Raw genomic sequence first — 14,579 nt, 5'->3', positions numbered from 1 at the left:
TACACAGATTTTTGCAGTTGTGTCTGAAAGGGAAAGAATGCATTTTGTTAATTAGCTTGTAGTAGGAAATGCATGGTCTTTAGATCCAGACACCGATAGTTTCAAATCCTAGTCCTGTGATTCACCAGATTTGTGATCTTGGTCAAATTTCTTAATCTCTTAGGCATTAGTTTCTTTTGTATAAAAGGGAAATAATACTCTTTTTATACAATTGTTGAGAGAAGTCAATTATAATGAAGATCATGTGTGTCTGGCACTTAGTAGGCACTCAACAAATGTCAGTTTTCTCTCCTCTTTCTTTAAATGGACTCAACTGAGCACTTATTGCATGCCAAGTACCATGCTAGGCTTTGGAAATACAGTCGTGAACAAGATAGACACCATCCTGAAGCTCTAGTGATCATTTATGTGGTTATGATGGTTGACTTTCGAACAACTTTTTCATTATGAGTAATTGGTCTAAACCATCTCCATGCAAATTACCAATACCGACTAATGAGAAATCAGAGGAAATCTAATGGGGACTGTGGGGTAGGATTTCCTAGCATTTTTAGAAGAGATGCAGGAAGAAATAGCATCTTTTCCATTTGGCCATTGTTGTGCCTGGATGAGACACCTGGAAGACCACAACCGTTTTGCAACTATGAGGGAAAGCAGAGGAGAATGAAGCTAGACAATAAGGATGGTAGAACAGAGAGACTGAAAGAATTGGGGTTCTTGAATGTAGTTTTTAAACTACTCATTTTCCCTTGCCTGGACACTTCCCTATTGCTGGACTTGTAGTTATGTGAGATAATAAAATTCCAATAAGCGAGTTGGGGGTTTCTATTAATTGCAGCCAAAAGCATACTAGTTTGTGTAAAAGGATACAGACAAAATAAACAAGTAAACAAATAAGTAAAATAATTTCAGTCAGTGGCAAATGCTATCGAGGAAGGAGCTAAACAGGTGATGTTATGGAGAGTGACTATTTAGGGAAAGGAGAGGCTGCTTTAAGTAGCATGATCAGGTAAGTGCTCTCTGAAAAGGTGGGTTGAGACCTGAAAGGTGAGGGAGAAGCAATCCAGGTGGAAAGCTGGGAGAAGAGTGTTTCAAGCAGAGTGAATAGCAAAGGGAAATGACCTGAGACATAAATAAGCTCATCCTGTTCAAGGAACTTAAAAAAAGCCACTGTGACTAGAAATAATATTAGATATGAGGTAAGAAAGATAGGCGAGAACAAGATCATATATTGTCTTGTAGGATATTGTAAGAAGTTCAGATTTTATTTTAAATTCTATGGAGGTATTTGGCGATATTTCAGCTCAGTTTAGGTTTAACAGCTGATCCTAAATTCAAAACCTTGAAAATTAGAGGAGGAAAATGTGGAAGTTCCATATTAACTATAGGGACAGTCACATGTGAGAAAGAATACAGATCAATATTTCCAGAACTGTTCTTGCTATGGCTGATGGAAAATAAAGGCAGATTTTATTTGATTAAATTGGGGACTTTAAAAAAGAAAATTTTCCTTGGTAGAATTCAATCATACAATTAATTAATGGCTATAATCTAAAATAACTGCTGTCCATAGCTAATCATTAGTCCCAGAGTGTGTTAATGACTTATAAAGGAACCAAATGTAGGCACTAAGATAGCTCTCAGTTTTTGCTTTCTCATCTGGGAATTTAAGGTTGACTTCAGGTGCAAAATAATAAGACTAAGCCAGAAAGCAGTGAGTTTTGAGTTGGGGATAGGAAATCCTAGGGAGTTTTAGGATATCAGGAGGGGTATGTGGTTGGTTTTATGTAGATTTAATTTAAATCTATGATTTAAAATCCATGAACTTGGATATCTTGTGTAAGCAACCCAAATTGTGCTTATATAAACTCATCTGTAAAATGGAAAACAATTTTACAATATTCATAGTGCTATAGGAACTATTAGATAATAATCACCACAAATTCTACAAAAATAGCCTTAAAAACAAAACACTAGGAGAGAGAGATTATCCCCACTCTATAGATGAGGACGTTGAGGTACATATGTGTTAAATGACTGACTTAAGATTCTGCAGCTAGTTAGCATTAAACTAGTAGGTGATAAAGTATAGAGTTAAATAAAATCAATCTAATGCCACTCCCCCTCATCTTATAATTTAAAAATTTGTCATATGAATTGTAGGAAACTCTTCTGCACAAAATGAAAAGGCAACCTACTAAATGGGAGAAAATATTTGCAACACATATATCTGATAAGGGGTTAATATCCAAAATATATAGAGAACTCATACAACTTACTGGCAAAAAACAAACAAACAAAAATCAATCTAATTTAAAAATGGGCAGATGACCTGGATACACATTTTTCTAAAGAAGACATACAGATGGCCAATGGGCACATGAAAAGTTGCTCAGCGTCACTAATCATCAGGGAAATGCAAATCAAGACCATAATGAGATATAATCTCACATTTTTTAGAATGGCTATTCTCAAAAAGACAAGAAATAAGTGTTGGTGAAGATGTGGAGAAAAGGGAATTTTGTGTACTGTTGTGGGGAATGTAAACTAGTGCAACCACTATGGAAAAGAGTATGGAGGTTCCTAAAAAAATAAAAAAATAAAAAATAGAACTACCAATTCTACTTCTGAGTATTTATCTGAAGAAAATGAAAACACTAACTCGAAAAGATATATATACCCCCAAGTTAATTGGACCATTATTTACAATAGCCAAAATATGGAAACAACCTAAGTGTCCATCAATGGATGAATGGATAAAGAAAATGTTATATATATAATGGAATATTATTCAGCCATAAAAAATAATGAAATTTTATCCATTTGTGACAACATGGATGGACCTTGAGGGTATTATGCTAAGTGAAATAAGTCAGACAGAGAAAAATACCATATGATTTCATTTATACAAGCAAACAAAAATCTCATAGATACAGAGAACAGACTGATGGTTGCGAAGGCAGGAGGTGTGTGAAATGGGTGAAGTAGGTCAAAAGGTACAAGCTTCCATTATAAAATAAGTATGTCATGAGGATGTAATGTACAACATGGTGACTGTAGTTTATAATGCTGTATTGCATATTTGAAAGTTGCTAAGAGTAGATCTTAAAAGTTCACATCTCAAGAAAAAATATTTTGTAACTATGTATAGTGATAAATGTTAATTAGACTTACTATGGCGATCATTTTGTAATAAATACAAGTATCAAATAGTAATTCTGTAGACCTGAAACGAATATAATGTTATATGTCAATTATACCTCAATTAAAAAAACCCCACAAAAATAATTTTTAGAAATTAAGGAGAGAAAACTTTAAATGAAATGGTATTGCTTTTGTCTTTAAAAAAAAAAAAATATATATATATATGAATTGTAGGCAGATTGTTACTGTTTAAATGGCAAATATGTTAATGTTTGAACCTCCTTTAAATGACTTGCTTTAATCATGCTCTTTGAAAACTATAATCATATTCCATCCTTACTTAAAATATAATATAGACTCTCAGTTATCCACAGGATAAAATTTAGACTCATGATTAAATTAAAGCCTATCAAAATCTATAAGACTAGTCAGCACCTAATTCAGAGGTTCTAAATCTGAGTGCTGTGTATGCCTTCAGTATACTGTGAACCCTCTGCATTTATTTTTTTTCTTTTTTAAAAATTTTTAATGGAGTATAGTTCTTTACAATGTTGTGTTAGTTTCTACTGTACAGCAAAATGAATCAGCTATACGTATACATATGTCCCCTCTTTTTTGGATTTTCTTCCCATTTAGGTCACCAGAGAGAACTGAGTAGAGTGAAGGCATGTGATGTGATTGCCTCCAGAGTCCCATTGTTTTCATTAAGGAGAAAGTGACCTAACTTAGTTTAGAATTTCAAATCTGTTCCCTGCCTCCTACTAACCCTCCAGTCATATGATGAATAAGTCATTAGCTAAGGAAAAACAAAGTTATTTCACAAAATGGGTTTATTTTGTAGTAGAGGAGCAATCTAACATTTAAGCAACACTAACCACTTACAAATGGGTACCATTTAAACTAATTATTAATGGCTTATAAGGTAACCAGAAACTAAGGTCCATAAAAATGGAGGCAGACTTTAGAGCTATTCCCAGATGTGAAGAAATAGAAGATTTTAAAAAAGTAGAACTCTAAGCATGCTGTGAGCATATTTCTGAGGAAAAACATAGTAAATCCCCTTAGATGAGTTTTAGTCAGATACCAGTTTCTCAAGACTGCAGATAAAGAGTAAGAGTGAGAAACTCTTTGCCAAGGACAGCTACAAATCTGAGTTTTTCATGACCTCATGATACATCTGATTATAGCCCTGGGTTAGAGCCCCAGGGATTTGTATAATCCTGAGTAGCTAGCTGATCGTAATCTGAGACATTAAATTTAGAGAATTTACTTACTTGGATACGTCAGATTCCCTCAAGGCTCAAGGAGGAGCCACCCATGCAGACTTTTCTATACATAAAAGTGAAGGAGAATCCCTAAAAGAACTGGGTTAATTCTGTTTGCTTGTCTGTTTTTCATAATGCACTGTGGGCCATCCTGTTAGTCAGAGTAAAGCAGGTATGGAATCATAACCCTACCAACATAGGATGGGTGAGAAATTTTCTCCTATACATTGCAGTTTGACGGAGCCCATTTAAATGCAAATCCTAAGGCAAAGGCCTCATACACAATTCAGATCTCCATGTTGAATAGAGAATTCACATGAGAATCTGTACATATTTATATGTATTTAAATATGTGTGTGTGTGTGTATATATACAGGCACACACATATATATACATGAAAAATAAAACATACCATTGTAAAAACTATGAAAAAACTTCATCAATAAAGAAAAAAATCACAATAATCACTGAAGAATCTACTTAGGAAATACACCTAATAAGTGTTTAGAGTGTGCTCAAACTTCTGCCAGGTGGAACCCTTTCAATGCTATCAAAAATATATATATTTTAAACACCAGAATATACATGCCCCAAATAATACCTAATCAAGATCATGTCTTATCCTGGTCCAAGAAGAAAGTTAATGATGATGTGCTGTCTCGACTTATGAAGAATAAATGTCATGATACATGTGAAGTACTTAGGAAGTACCTGGAACATCACAGATGTTCAACAAATGCAATTACCTAGATTTCTTTTTCTTTTCTTTTTTTGCAATACGCGGGCCTCTCACTGTTGTAGCCTCTCCCGTTGCAGAGCACAGGCTCCGGACGCACAGGCTCAGCAGCCATGGCTCACGGGCCCAGCCACTCCGCGGCATGTGGGATCTTCCCGAACCGGGGCACGAACCCGTGTCCCCTGAATCGGCAGGTGGACTCTCAACCACTGTACCACCAGGGAAGCCCCAATTACCTAGATTTTTAAATGAAAAATTTAAGGGAAAGCTCAGTGACTCACAGAAGAGGATGAAATGACTATGAAATAATTAAGATATAAAAATGTTTCTTAAAAAAAGAAAGATGGAGTAACAGGGACTGAATTTCCCCTCCCACTAAGAACAACTAAAAACTGGAGAAAATATATGAAATAATAGTTTCAGGCAGCACAGAATATGAACACTGAGAGTGGACACAAGCAAAGCGAAGCTTATGATTGTCCCAGATTCTTTCTTGGAGATTTGGCCACAGATCAGGAAAGGAGAATCCAGGCAGAGCCTGACAATCTCCTTCAATTGATGAGACAAATTTAGGAGTCTGGGCAGACCAAGGCAACCCAAGTTTCCAGGGCAGAGTACCAAAGAGGAAAGAGCTACATGGAGAGTTCCAGACAGCTTCAGAGTATTTATCTTGAATCTTTGTTTTCCCAACTTTATTGAGATGTAATTGACATATAACATTATGTAAGTTTTAAGGTGGGACCCCCTTGAATCTTTTTTTTTTAAGATTTTTTTGATGTGGACCATTTTAAAGTCTTTATTGAATTTGTTACAATATTGCTTCTGTTTTATGTTTTGATTTTTTTAGCCACGAGGCATGTGGGATCTTAGCTCCTGACCAGGGATTGAACCCACACCCCCTGCATTGGAAGGTGAAGTCTTAACCACTGGGCCGCCAGGGATGTTCCCCCTCTTGAATCTTAATCTGAGTATCGATCAATATATACAAGTGAAGACACTACCTGAGGCCTGGGAAAACACTAGGATTAGAAGGGACAATCTGTGGAATGTACATAGGGGTGGGATTATTCTCACCAGTCAGAGTGAAAAATCCCATAATTCACAGGACATAGGGTAAAATACTTAGAAGAGTGTAGCCTCAGTAGTGGGACAAAATTATCCCTTGATTAAAGATTGCTCTGATATTGTGTAACAAAACTTGAGCATAAGTCTTGAGAGAACAAATTGTTTTCAAATAGTTTAACTGCATTCCAGAACAGAGTTTAGGAATATTTATAAAAATACCAAAATAAACAACACTGAACAAAGTAAAAGTCACAATATTTGGTATCAAATAAAAAATTACAAGGCATTCAAAGAAGCAGGAAAATATGACTCATAATGAAGAGAAAAGTTAGTCAGTGGAAACAGACACAGAAATGGCACAAGTGATAAAATTAGTAGACAAAGATAATAAGAGTTATTAAAACTATATTCCATACTTTCAAGGAGTTGGAGGAAAGATTGAACATATTAAGAATATACACAGAAGATATTAGAGAAAGAATCCAGCTTCTAGATATGGAAGCAAAAACGTGTGAGATGAAAGATTCACTGGATCAGAATAAAAACAAATTAGACAATGCAGGAGCAAAGATTAGTAAACTTGAAGACATAGCAATAGAAACTATCAAAAATGTAACAGAGAAAGAGACTGAACAAAATGAACAAAGCATCATTGAGCTGGGGAACAACTTCAAGTGGCCTAATATATGTGTAATTGGAGTTCCTGAAGAAGAGACAGGGGTGGGATAGCATAAAAAATATTTTAAGAGATATTGGTTGAGAAGTTTCAAAATTTCATGAAAACTGTAATTCCACAGATGCAGGAAGCACAAGACATGTGAAGCAAACTACATCAATGAATACCTTAATCAAATCAATTAAAACCAGCAATAAAGAGGAAATCTTAAAAGTAGAAAAAAGACACATTATATGCAAAGGAACAAAAAAGAATGACAATAGACTTTTTAATAGAAAACAGTGCAAATCAGAAGACTGGTGCAGTATCTTTAAAGCATTGAAAGAAAAAACCTGTCAACTTAGAATTCTGTACCCAGCAAAAATGTCTTTCAAGAAACAAAGGCAAAATCAAGATTTTTTTTTTGACACATAAAAAAGCTGAAAGAACTCATCACTAGCAGATTAGCAGTACAAGAAATGTTAAAGGAAATCTTTCATGCAGAAGGAAAATGATATGCAGTAGAAATCTGGACCTACATAAAGGAACAAAAACTACCAGAAATGGTAAATATGTGGGTAAATGTGAAAGAATATTTTCTTATATTTAATCTCTTTAAAAGATTAATGACTGTTTATAGCAAAAATAATAACAATGTATAGTTTGGTTTATAATATATGTAGAAGTGAAATTAATGACAACCATAACATAAAGGTGAGGAGGGGGGAAATGGAAGTATATCGTTGTAAAGCTCTTATATATTTACATACATGAAAGCCTTATAATTTATTTCACAGTAGACTTTAATAGTTAAAGATGTATACTATAAACCCTAAAGCATCCACAAAATACTCCAACAAAACAAAGAGTTACAGCTAATAAACCCACAAAGGAGATAAAATGGAATAATAAAATATATCAAATTTATCTAAAAGAAGGTTAAAAAAAGGAAAAAGGGAATGAAGAGTGAATGGCACAATTACAAAACAAATAGCAAGATGGTGAACTTAAAAGCCTACCATATCAGTAATTTCACAGTAAATATAAATTGACTAAACACTCCAATTAAAAGGTAGAGAAGGGGCTTCCCTGGTGGCGCAGTGGTTCAGAGTCCGCCTGCCGATGCAGGGGACACGGGTTCGTGCCCCGGTCCGGGAAGATCCCACATGCCGCGGAGCGGCTGGGCCCGTGAGCCATGGCCGCTGAGCCTGCGCGTCCGGAGCCTGTGCTCTGCAACGGGAGAGGCTACAACAGTGAGAGGCCCGCGTAATGCAAAAAAAAAAAAAAAAAAAAAGGTAGAGATGATCAGATTGGATAAGAAAAAGCAAGACAACTATATATTGTCTGTAAGAAATTCACTTTAAATTAAAATGTATAAAGCATATTATAATGAACATGTTATATCCACTGCTTAGTTTAAGAAATAAAATGTCACAAATACAACTGAAGCCCCTTATATAAGCTTCTTGATTCTTTATTCTCCTTTCATCACAAGGTAAACATCATTCCAATGTTAAAGTTATTGCTTTAACATTACTATGCATTTTCTTTGTATTTATTTTTACTACATATTTATATGTAGTGTGTATGTGTGTGCATGTTTTTAAGATTTATATAAATGATACCAAAGTGTATGTATTCTCCTGCAACTTGCTTTTATCCCTCAACATTATATGTTAAGATTTATCCCTATTGATCAATAAAGGTTCCATTGTAGCGGTTTATAAATGTGATGCTGGACCAAGAGCATCGGCATCACTCGGCAGTGGAAATTCTTTAGCCCCACCACTGACCTCCTGAATCAGAGACTCTGGAGGTGAGGGCTGGTAATCTGTGTTTTAATAAGACCTCCAGGTGATTATAATGTATGTTAAAGTTTGAGAACCACTACTCTAATTTATTTATTTTCACTGCTGTATAGTATTCTATTGTGTGAATATATCACAGATTTTAAAAAAACTATTATCCTACAGATGGATATTTTGGCTGTTTCCAGTTTTCCCTATTATAACTCTACAGTATTCATATTGTATATGTATATACATATACATATTGTATATGTCTCTTGTGTACACCTGTAAGAGTTTCTTTGGGATACGAAGTAGGAATAAACCCGTTAGGTTGTATGCAATGCATTTCTTCAACTTTACACTAGCCAAATTGCTCTGCAATGTGGTTGTATGGCAACAACAGCAAGTACTACTACCACTGCTACTACTGCTGCTGCTGTTCCTGGCAAATACTTACATAGCATGCACTGCATGCCAGACATTTTTTCTAACTGCTTTTCTTAGATTAACTCATCAATACTCCCATTAGTCCTCTTGAGGTAGAGACTATTATTACTGTCATTTCAATCATACAGGTGGCACCAAGACATTAACTAACTTGCCCAAAGTCAAGTTAAGCCAAAGAGGCAGAGCCAGGACTTGAAACCATGCAAAATGGCTCTAGAGTCTATGCTTTCAGCCATAGTGCTATGCTGCCTCTCCCACTAGCAGTGTCTGAGGGTTCTTGTTGGTCTATATTATCATTAGGCCTGGTGTTACCCAACATTAAATTTGTTTTGCCAATATGATGTGTATAAAATGGTAATTCACTATAGTTTAGATGTACATTTCTCTGATTACTTAATGCAGTCAAGGCATCTTTTCATGTGTAGCCCATATTCAGATTTCTCTTCTATAAATTGCCTGTTGTGAAAAATGTCTTCAAAGTGACCCTTAGCTTCTTCTACAACGTGAGGAAATTATAATGAGGAGGATATAAAAATGTTAAGGACTGCTGCTAACCAATGACTGAGTTTTTAAATACTTGGCCAGGATAAGAGTACTCTCTCCTATTTTTATAAAGCTATGATTCATTCTCTACCCCACTGCAATCCGATTTGTGCTTCTGCTAACTTTTTCTTTTTAAAGTGGAGCATTAAATGTAAACCAACCCTTTCTATTTATGTCAAAGTCTAAAAACATCCATTTAGAAATATGAATACAATAAACCTGACATTTGCAACAACCAAAGGATTTTTGTCACCCTTAGTAAGACTACGCCCTTGGGAAACCTGCATTTCTAGTTGAAAATATCCCTGAAATAGATTTTACCTGGATTGGGTGTGAGGCAGTAATAACAGCCAAACAAGTCATCAGGGGCTGCTGAGGTTACCTTATAATCTTTCAATTAGAAATTACACCTTTTTTTTTTTAGAATAGAGGTTATCAGGTGCTGGAAGGAGGGTGATGGGAAGTTATTGTTTAATGGGTATAGAGTTTCTATTTGGGATGATAAGTTCTGGAGGTGAACAGTGGTGATGGTTGTACAACACTGTAACTTACTTAATGCCACTGAATTGTACACTTAAAAATGGTTAAGATGGTAAATTCTATGTATATTTTACCACAAAAAAGTCAATAAATAGAAAAAAAGAAATTATATCTTTTTTGCTGTGTATAAAATATTATGCTTGGACTCAAGGTTTAGCAGTAAATAAGACTCCCAAGGTTCCTTGTTTTATGGAATTTCATTCTTGAGGAGACAGGTGTTCTAAAATGAAACCATGACTTACACAACTAATTGTTTAATCACTATTGGGATAATTGTCTGAAAGAGACCTCTAGCATGCTAAAGAAGATATATAGTAGGGAGCCCAGATCTGGTCTGGAGGATCAGGGGCAGTGAGATGGACAGTCTCTAAGATGGCTCCTGTCTTGGTTCAGGCTGCCATGACAAAATACCACAGACTGGGTGGCTTAAACAACAGTTCTGGAAGCTGGGAGGTCCAAGATCAAGGTGCCAGCTGATTTGGTTTCTGGGTCCCACATCCTTATAGGCCTTATCTTCAAATGCAGTCACATTGAGACTTAGAGCTTCAACATGTGAATTGGGAGGTGGTGGGGCACAAATTAGTCCATAATAGCCCCCAGTGTTCTCTGCCTCATGGTATTCATGCCCTTGTGCAATTTCCTTCTTTGACTGTGAGCTGTACCTAGTAACTAACAAGTAGAATATACTAAAAGTGATGGAATGTTACTTCCAGGATTAGTTTACAAAAGGACTGTGGCTTCTGTTGTGGATGTCTTCTCTCACTTGCTTGTTCTGACGGAAGTCAGCTGCCATATTGTGAGATGCCCTATGGAGAGGTCCTCGTGGTAATGAAGAGAGAGAGACCTCTGGCCAACAGTCAGTGAGGAACTGAAGCCCTCAATCCAATAGCCCACGAGGAACTGAATCCTGCCATCAGCAACGTGAGTGAGGTTGGAAGCAAATCTGTTCCCAGTTGAGAGTTCAGATGAGATTTCAGACTTTGTCAATAGCCTGACTGCAACTTCATGAGAGATCTTGAGGCAGAAGCATCCAGCTAAGCCATGCCTGGATTCCTGATACACAAAAATTGTGAGATAATAAATGTTTGTGTTTTTAGTTACTAAATTTTGGGTAACTTGTTATGCAGCAATAGGTAAGTAGCACAGAAGATTTCCTTGAGGGAGTGACTCTTACGTAGGAATATGAAGGATGATGGGAGTTACTAGGTGACAGAGTTTGAAGGGACGGAGGAGTGTTCTGGACAAAGACACAGAAGCCAGAGAGGCAAGGACATCTTGGCAAGAGTTCACTGGAGAGAGCAGTGTGAGACAAAGCTGGTGAAATGGGAAAGTGCTTTGGAAAGTTCAGGAACATAACAGGAGGAATGAGCACAAATCAGACAATGAAAGAGCATTTTCCTAGTTGCCTAGATGCATCCATAGAATTATAGGGTGGAGAGCATCATGATGAGAGCCAGGAGACCTGAGTCCTAGTGCTAACTCTGTGACCTCAGTCAATCACTTGGTCATTCTGGTCCTCAGTTTTCTCATGTGTAAAATGGAATCTGAATTCTTTACAACTCTCATTCAAGAGTCATTATAGTTATATGAAACTATATGAGGAAAGCCATAAGACACTCCTGAAAGAAACAAAAGTAGGCTTGAACAAAGAGAAAGACATCCTATGTTACTGGAGAAGAAGACTCAGTTTCATAGAGATGACAGTGCTCCATAAATTAATTTATAAATTTAATGCAATCCAAGTAAATCAATATCAGAGTTTTGACAGAGCTAGAAAAGTTGATTATAAAGTTCATATGAAAGAATAGACAAATGAGAATGCCCAGAAATAGCCTAAAAGTAGAAACAGCAAAGGGGAGGGCTAACCCTAACATATTATGACAACATGTTCTGAACCTCTATAATTAAAACTGTGATTTTGGTGTATGAACAGACAGATGAATAAAGCAAGGTAGAAAATCCAGAAATAGACCTCAGAACACATGGATATTTAGCATGTGATAAAGGTGATATCTCAAATCAGTGGGGAATATATGGACTGTTGCATAAATTATACTATACTATGGAAAAAGATAAAATTGAATGCATTCCATATAAGGAGTTGAACCCCAGTGCAGTCTCAACAAAGGTCTCTGAAGACACTATGGGAAGCTCAGAAGCAGGGATGGCCCCTCAGAGTTTTCACAAGTTGGAATAAAGGAGCTGGGTCTTTCTATCCCACAACCCCCAAATGTATCAGAAGTTTAAATGCAAATAATGAAAGTATAAAAATAGTACAGGAAAAAAAAAATAGTACAGGAAAATGCAGATGAATTTTTTTATTAAGTGTGGAGGAAAACTTCCCTGTGATTCAAAATCTAGAGGCAAAAAGATAAATTTGACTGCATAAAAATTTCCATGGAAAAAATATTACAAATGAAGTAAGAAAATGACAATTAGGAAAAACATATTTGCAATATAGGATTCATAATGTATTACATCCATGGCTCTAAAAAATGGAGAAAAAAACAAATAATAAAGATACTTGGGCAATATATGGACAGGCAGTTCACAGAAATAGAAATGGCCCTTAAACACTTGAAATTATATTCAGTCTTATTCATAATAAGATAAATGCAAATTATAGCTGTACTGAGACATCAGGCAGGCAAAAATCCAGAATTGGACAACATGTTTGTTGGCATGACTGTGGGGAAAAAGGCATTCTCATTCATGGCTAGTATGTGTGTAAAATGATCGAACTTCTATGGAGACGCATTTGGCAAGATTTAGCAAAATTATATTTGCATTCACCTCTGACCCAGCAAACTCACTATCCCAAAGAAACACTTGCAAAAATTAAAAAAAATTATGCACCAGGCTATTAACTGCAGGATTCTTTGTGGGAGCAAAAGAATTGAAACAACTCCAAGGCTTCTCAATAGGGGACTGATTGAATAAGCAATGGGATATCCACATAATGAGGATTATGCTGCTAAAAAAAAGAAGTGAGGACAATCTCTGTATACTTACGCAGCATGATCTTCAGGGTATATTGTTAAGTAACAAAACCTAAGTGAACAGTGTTTACAATACGCTAAGTTTGATTTAAAAAGGGGTAGAAATATGTGCAAGTGTATATATGTGTATTTACTTATTTTTTTTTAAAAAATGGAAAGATAAACTGAGAATTAATAAAAATGGTTAGCTAGCGGGGAAAGGAGGGAACAGGGTAGAGGAATTAGAGATGGAAGCCAGATTCCTCTGAAAGTATTCAATTCTATATTTTTATTTATTAAACGTTCTTAATAACTAAAAATTCATTTAAGCAAGTTACATTTTTATTTAAATAAAAATTTATTTTATTATTTATTATATATTATTAAATAACATTTATTTTTTATTTCAATAAAATTAAAGGCATTTTATTTAAATGTCTTTAACAATTTTAAAACAAAATTTAATCAGAAGAGAAAAAAGCAATACCTGAATATTGAAAAACAAATGGGCCAAACTGTATGACAAATTGGTGGCATATAGTGAATCCTGTAATGCACCAGTCAGACATCTTTCGGGGAATGAGGGACACGATCCACCAGCCAGTAGAAGTGCTAGTGGCAGAGAGATCTCAGCTGGCAGCCCTTTCTGGGAAGCACCTTGGTGGAAGAGAGGGGCTTCCTGACCAAGGTCTCACTTCCTTCCTGGGGCAGCCTGCAGCCAGTAGCTGGTTGACGCAGGGGTACAAGGTACAGCTCCTTTGCCCCATCTTGGGACAGCTCTGAAGGGCCACCCAACTTCAGAGCTCCCCAGATGGTCTGCATCGACCTTTGTTGAGACTATATCGCAGCCCAGATTCTACTTGTGCCCTGTTTCTTTACCTTTCTTTCCAGGTGTTGCTCTCGAGAGCACTCCCTAATAAATTTCCTGCATGCAAACTCCATCTCAGCATATGCTTCCTGGGTCACCCAACTATGACAGTTGGTGCCAGGAATGCCAGGAGTGGGTCAAGAAGCAGTCACTAAGATGGTGGTGTTGGATCACCTGCTGCCAGGCTGGCAGAAGATATCATCACTTCTAGTAGAAAGTGTATAAATAGTCCCTGATGCAATTGCAGTGCATACGTTAAAAACTTTCACTATTAGCAAACTGGTGGGGAGGAGATATTCTAGTGGGTACAGTGTATCAGGTGTTAGAGATATATAGAAGAAATATGGGTGGATGTTGCTAAGCTTATTTGATGCTATTTAATGAAATACTGAGAGTGATTCATTGGTTATTAAAAACTAAACATGAAAGCTAAAGGATTTCCCTGGTAACAAATATAGAAGCTCTCATCTTCTGCAACTGGAGAGCAGGAATAGCTGAGGACCAGGTCCAGGGCTTAATCATAAGTGTAGCAGAGCCTCAAAGGAGCT

Source organism: Phocoena sinus, chromosome 1, assembly GCF_008692025.1.
Source record: "Phocoena sinus isolate mPhoSin1 chromosome 1, mPhoSin1.pri, whole genome shotgun sequence".
Lineage (NCBI taxonomy): Eukaryota > Metazoa > Chordata > Mammalia > Artiodactyla > Phocoenidae > Phocoena > Phocoena sinus.
Note: the sequence above shows the minus strand (reverse complement) of the source record.